At 44.1% G+C, this 6,000-nt stretch overlaps 1 protein-coding gene across 2 annotated transcripts in view; it reads right to left on the bottom strand.

Moving 5' to 3' along the window:
• Positions 1-6,000, bottom strand: part of SUCLG1 (succinate-CoA ligase GDP/ADP-forming subunit alpha) — an 833,973-nt gene that overhangs the window by 254,240 nt on the left and 573,733 nt on the right. The gene's annotated exons all lie outside the window — the stretch shown is intronic.

The following is a 6,000-nucleotide window of genomic DNA, read 5'->3' as shown; positions in this document are numbered from 1 at the left end:
GACTAGTAGACATCCGGCCATAGTCATTTGATCGTTGGTCAGTAGAGGCCTGCGAATCAGAAGTAGCGGGTATCAGGGGCTGCGAAAGCACCTCACTGAGTACCGGCAAACGGGCGACTGGCTTGGGAGAAGCGTCGTCGGCAGTTCTGGACCTCGGCAGCCTGTCTCTGTCTTTATCTTTGTGTTTTTTCGGAATCCTGGTAGTCGGATGGGTAACAGATGACATTTCTGGATAATTAAACAGAGAACCGAAATATTTAGAGGCGAAAATATACCGACGACGGATAGGGCGCTGATTAAATAAAGCACAAAACCGACAGCAAGGTACGTCATGGTCAGGACCTAGACAAGGAATACAGTACGAATGAAAATCTTTATGAGGTATTTGCTTTCCACAAGTAATGCAATTATTAACTTTTACTGACATCGGTAAGGAGCAAGAAAAAGTTTCCCCAACGGGGTACTTAGCTTTAGTTGAAGACTTTGGTTCTAAAACTCGAAAACGAAAATTTCAGGAGTTGGCCGACCAGCACTTGCGAACTTGCTTCTGCTTCGGGCACTGCACGGCAAGAAAGACTGATGTAATGGCGTCGGCTGCATGTTTTATACCCCTGACGACCTGACGTCCTGTAGGAAGGGACAGCAACTGACGCAGGACCCAAGACTTTGTTAATCAGGCCGACTGAGGGCTACCTGCACGCAGATAACCCAAATGTAATGACTGCAACAGTGAAACAAGAAGAACATCCTGTATCCCCTCTGCCTTAAAAATACTTATGGAGAGACTTTTGAAATTTGAGCACATGAGACTGGCAGTTGAGGGCATAATGGCTAGGGCAGCTGAGATGCAAGTCTTTACCAAAAATGCAGAGGATCTTTCTCTGTCATTTGGAAATGGACTCCTGGCTGCAGCCCACCCTGATCCCTTGCTGGAATCCGAAGACATCACTAATGGATCGTCCACATAATTCTTGTAGATGTACTTGTGCAAACTATGGATGTAATGCAAGCAGGTTTTTTTTTTTTTTTTTGGGACAAAAGGCTGGAAATCAGGCTGCAAATATGCTGAATTAAAAACATCATCCAGGACCTCAAGGACTGGGGAGAAAAAGTAGGTCTAGGCTGACCTAGAAACTGTACCTGATCTGAGTCTAACAGAACTCTTCAGACTTCCCCAAATGAAAAAAAAAAATTCTTCTTTGTGTGAAGGTATCTCAAAAAGATAAATTCCCATTGGCAAGGCTGATGACAATGTCCTTAGAATCCGAATCCAAGAAGGCTGGGAAAAGTTTATCTACATAAGCCAGCTCCTACACCTCAGAGTCAAAGAAATTCAAGATCCCAAAGGAGAACAGTTCCTTTTCTTAACAAGGTGATGCCCAAAGAAGGATCTTTTCAGAGACAGAGTGGATTTCATTTGGATGATTTATCTTGAGCTTGTGTGAAAAGGTCCTACGAAGAGACCTGTGGAAACTGGGTCTGAGACGTGGTAATTTGTTGCAAGGGTAAATCAACTAACTACTGCTTAGCGTCAGTGTAGTAGGTGTTGGCTTTGCAGTGTCAGAACAATTACACTGGAATATTTTCTTTTCTTTTATTTGTATCGGCTATGAATATCCATGGGTGAAAATAAGCTGGCGCAATACCTACCTGTCCACTTTCAAAACGTATTCTTTTAGGTTTCAATCACGCTAAAGTTAAAACAGCTAGCATGCACTAGGCTGAATTTTGTATAAAAACAGAACTAACTAACACATAAGAAATACATTATTAATTTAGATGGGGATCAATCAATGGAAGTTAACTTGCTGTATAGGAAAAAAAAAGTCAGAAAAAAAAATGTTACTTAAGTACAGTTGTGTAAATTGAACTTGCCATAATAGTAGAGGTTTGAATTATCACTGTTACAGTAGCCTTACCTATATGGGTTATATCCTGCCAAGGACAAAACAGCAGGCCAGCTTCCAAAGCTTCAGAGTGCCTTCCACATGCCCAAACTATCAAGCAACTCAAACTGAGACAACTAAAAGACAAGTCTGGCTGCAAATCCCTTCAAAGCTTTCCTACCAGCACAGAGAGGGAGGCTGAACCCTGAAAGGCCAATGTTAGGAACAAAAAACAAACAAATGTCCCCACCCTGGCATAAAAAAATACACCAAAGGGGGGGGGGGGTAGGAAGGGAGTGGCTACAGCAGCAGTGATCATCAAACAGCTACTGTTATGGCAAGTTCAGCTTACACACCTGTACTATGTTCTTCATGTTGATGATTACTGCTGCAGTAGCCTTAGCTATATGGGTTGATTACCGCTATGACAACATTTGGGAGGTTCATAGGTAGGTACTAGGCTATCGGCCCTAGGGTCTATACAAGCCTAGCCAAAAAGGTACCCTGGCTTTCGCCACCCAAGAAAATTATTTTCCTGTGCCCCTGCCGAGCAGAGCCCCAGAGGTGATCCTCGGCGTGAATTTCCTATTTCCCATCCAATCATCAAGATTTTTCTTGAAGAGTGCTAATGAGAAGCTTTGTTTGATATAGATAGGTAGTTTGTTCCAGAGTATGGGAAGTCTCTGGGACAGGAACCTATCCCTCCGGCATGTTCTGTTTATTGTGGTGACAAGGTTTAGGTCCCTAGAGTGTGTAGCTCGGAGGGATTGGGATTTCTTTAACTGGAGTATGTCCAACAGCTCTGGGTTTGACATAGCTTTGTATGTTAGACAGAGATCGCCTCTGAGTAGGCGATATGCGACGGAGTAAAGCTGGAGTTTTTTGAGACGGTCTGCATAGGACATCTGTTTGAGGCCGGCAATCCTCTTTGTGAGGTATTTCTGCAGCCTTCCCAGTTGTTGTAGATGTCTTGTGAGGTACATACCAAAAGGGGCATTGTACTTTATAATGGGTCTAATGAGTGGCGAGTAGAGGGGAACAATTACCTCTTTTTTCCTGGATGAGAAACCTTTTGTGATGAGGTGTGCCACGTAGGTCTCTTACCACACTTTCGGTGTTAAACAGACTAACACCTATGTGGTAGCTCATGGGTACAGAGTTTTTACCAAAGGGGATGACAATGCACTTTTTGGCATTGAGCTTGAGGCCATGGCTTTGACACCAGGCATCTGTCTCAGTGAGGCCCTTTTGTAGGATGTCCACATCATTAGGAGTTTCAATTATGGCTCCTAGTTTATAGTCATCTGTGAACTTCGTTAGCCAAAGACCTTCTGTGTTTGGTATCTACTTCTCTGAAGTACAGGCTAACAGGAGAGGACCCAGGACTGAACCCTATGGTATTCCACTTGTCACTGGTCTGAAGTTGGATTTGGAGTCTGCTACTTTCACAGTGTGGGTTCTGTCAGTGAGACAGTTGGCAACCCATCTTGTGACATAGGGATTTATACCTAGTTTAGTGAGTTCATCTATAATTCCAGAGTGGGGGATGGTGTCGAAAGGCTTGGCGAGATCTAGATAGGCTGTGTGAACCACCTTACCCTCATTTACGGCTTTGGTGACTGCTTCAAAGAAGTCAATCAGGTTTAGGAGACATGATCTGCCTTTTACAAACCCGAACTGGGTGGGGTCCAGAGTTTGGAGATTACCAGTGTCTTTGTTTATTAGTTCCATGATGATAAGTTCCATGATGATAAGTTCCATGGCCTTGCAGACTAGGCTAGTTAGGCTAATGGGGCGGTAGTTCCCGGGGTCCGTGGTGGCTCCCCCTTTTTGGAGTGGGATAACCATCGCTGTGCACCATTCACTGGGCACAAAGCCTGAGGTGAGGCTATGATTGAACATGGTGCTTAGGTGGGGTGTCAGTTCATTTTGTAGTTCATGTAGAACGCAGCCTGGGATGTTGCCAGGTCCCACGGATGCTGTGTTCTTGGCTTTAGAGTGTGTGGTTTTTACCTGTGCAGCAGTGATTACAGGAACTTTGCATTCTTCCGGTATAGAGATGGGTCCTTTAGGGGGTGACAGGGTGGGGAGGTAAAGTTAGCACTGAACTTATCTGCCAGGATGTTGGCCATATCAGTTAGTTCAGTATATTTAGTGCCACTGTGCTTCAACTCAGAGCAGATCTGAGTGTTGCCATTGAGATTAATGACATAGCTATAGAATGGTTTATGGTTGCCTTTAGAATCAGTGGCGATTTTGTTTTCATAACTAGCTTTGGAGGATCTTATGAGGGATCTCAGCTTCTTATTGAGGCCGACCAGGGAGTTCTTCCAGTCATGGGATTTTTCTCTTTTCTGCAACAGTTTCTTTCTCCTGTTGTAGAGTTTGTTTATGGCAGGGGACCACCAGATTGGCTTCCTTTGTTTGGAGGATAGCATCTTGATTCTGTTAGGGATAGCACAATCCATGCACTCGTGCAAGTGCTTATAAAGCACATTTGTGTAGGATTCAGCAGTCGTACCTCTACTGTCCGTCTGCATGGGTGTCGTGAAGTTTGCCGCTTCTGTCTTAAGAAGCGAGAAGTTGACTTTGGAGAACTTTTTTACGGCGGTTTCCCTAATGGGGGGTGGGGGTGGGAGGAATTGACCTCTGGTGTGGAACACCAGTCACCCACGTTGGTACTGACCAGGTGTAGGATATTGCTGCCTCTGGTGGGGGTGTGGAAAAGTTGACCCAAGGCGCTGGAATTTATGAATTCCAGAAAACGTTGAGCAAAAGAGTTGGTACATGAGTAGTTTTCCCAGTTAATGGTGGGGTAGTTGAAATCGCCCATTATTAGGGTGTTGGGTTCTACCCTAATTTTTCTAGTGTATCAAGAAATGAGGAGTGGGAATCCTGGGGCATGGTGGGGGATCTGTAGCAAGTTACAATTTGGATTGCTGTCTTGCCCAGAGTTAGTTGCACTTGGATAATCTCGGATGCATTATGCTGAGCAACTAGCCCGGAGGTGTGGCTATCCTTAATGAATACGGACACTCCTCCACCTTGGTGGAAAGAGAGGAGTCCAGAAGTCCTGGAAAATGGTCCTACCAAAGCTTGATCTGGACCTAGAGAAGGAATCAAGCTTGCAGTGCTTTGTAAAAGTATGTAAAGAAGACCAAGTAAGCAGTTTCTAGAATACTGCTTGAATCCAACCCTTTGCAAAAATCCGCAGAAGAAGCTAAGGCCCAGGCTGAGTGGGCCTTGACTGACTGGAATAGTTCTGTTATGCTGAGTACAACAAAAGGTAATAGCCTTAGACAACAATTTGGAAATAGTCTGACACAGGTTGCCCATTCTTCTTACTTTCACAAGAAATGAACACCTGATCTTAAGATTTGAAAGATTTAGTTCTGTCAAGACAGTACTAGAGTTGTCTATGGACAACTCCTTGACATTGGATTTGTCAAGGGCAGGTCATGCTTATGCAACCTGGTGGACTTTTTTGAAAATAATGTATGAAGGTAAAACAGTATACACCACATATATCTTTACCTGGCTAAAGCTTGTGACACAATCCTGTACTCAATCACTGTGGAAAAGATAAATAAATGGAAGGAACCTCCATCACCGCTGGATTGCCAACTGGCTCACAGATAGGACTCAGAATATCAATATAGGGGACGCTACTCCCACAAAGAGACATGTCACCAGTGGTATGGTGCTGGGACCTCTCCTGTGACATCTACTTCTCTGACAACACCAAAGGGCTGACTAAGTTTGACTCTACCTACTTAACTGAATAAATTACTGGAAACTTCAACAAAGTGTCTTTATTCCTCCTACAGGGAGGGTATCAGAGAGAGTTGTCTCCTAGATCTGCTAGCTAAAATGATTTTATATGGACTAATCCTTTGTACTCTGCTTTTTGTTAGTGCTGTCACCCTCTGGGTCACAGTTGGGATACCACACTTCACTCTATCCCTCTGGATTACCTCTTTTACAGACTGCTAACAAGTGATCTGTGTCTGGCATACAAGGTATCCTTTCACCTAATACTGATGAACCGACTGCAAATCAGCAAGTCAAATGGCATCAGAAATACTCAGTCCAGGGTTCTGTAACATCAACAGAA

This window comes from Protopterus annectens, chromosome 8.part0, assembly GCF_019279795.1.
Source record: "Protopterus annectens isolate FY-2018-M chromosome 8.part0, PAN1.0, whole genome shotgun sequence".
NCBI classification, from domain to species: domain Eukaryota; kingdom Metazoa; phylum Chordata; order Ceratodontiformes; family Protopteridae; genus Protopterus; species Protopterus annectens.
The sequence above is the reverse complement of the archived record's forward strand: the minus strand, read 5'-3'. Positions and strand labels throughout refer to the sequence as shown.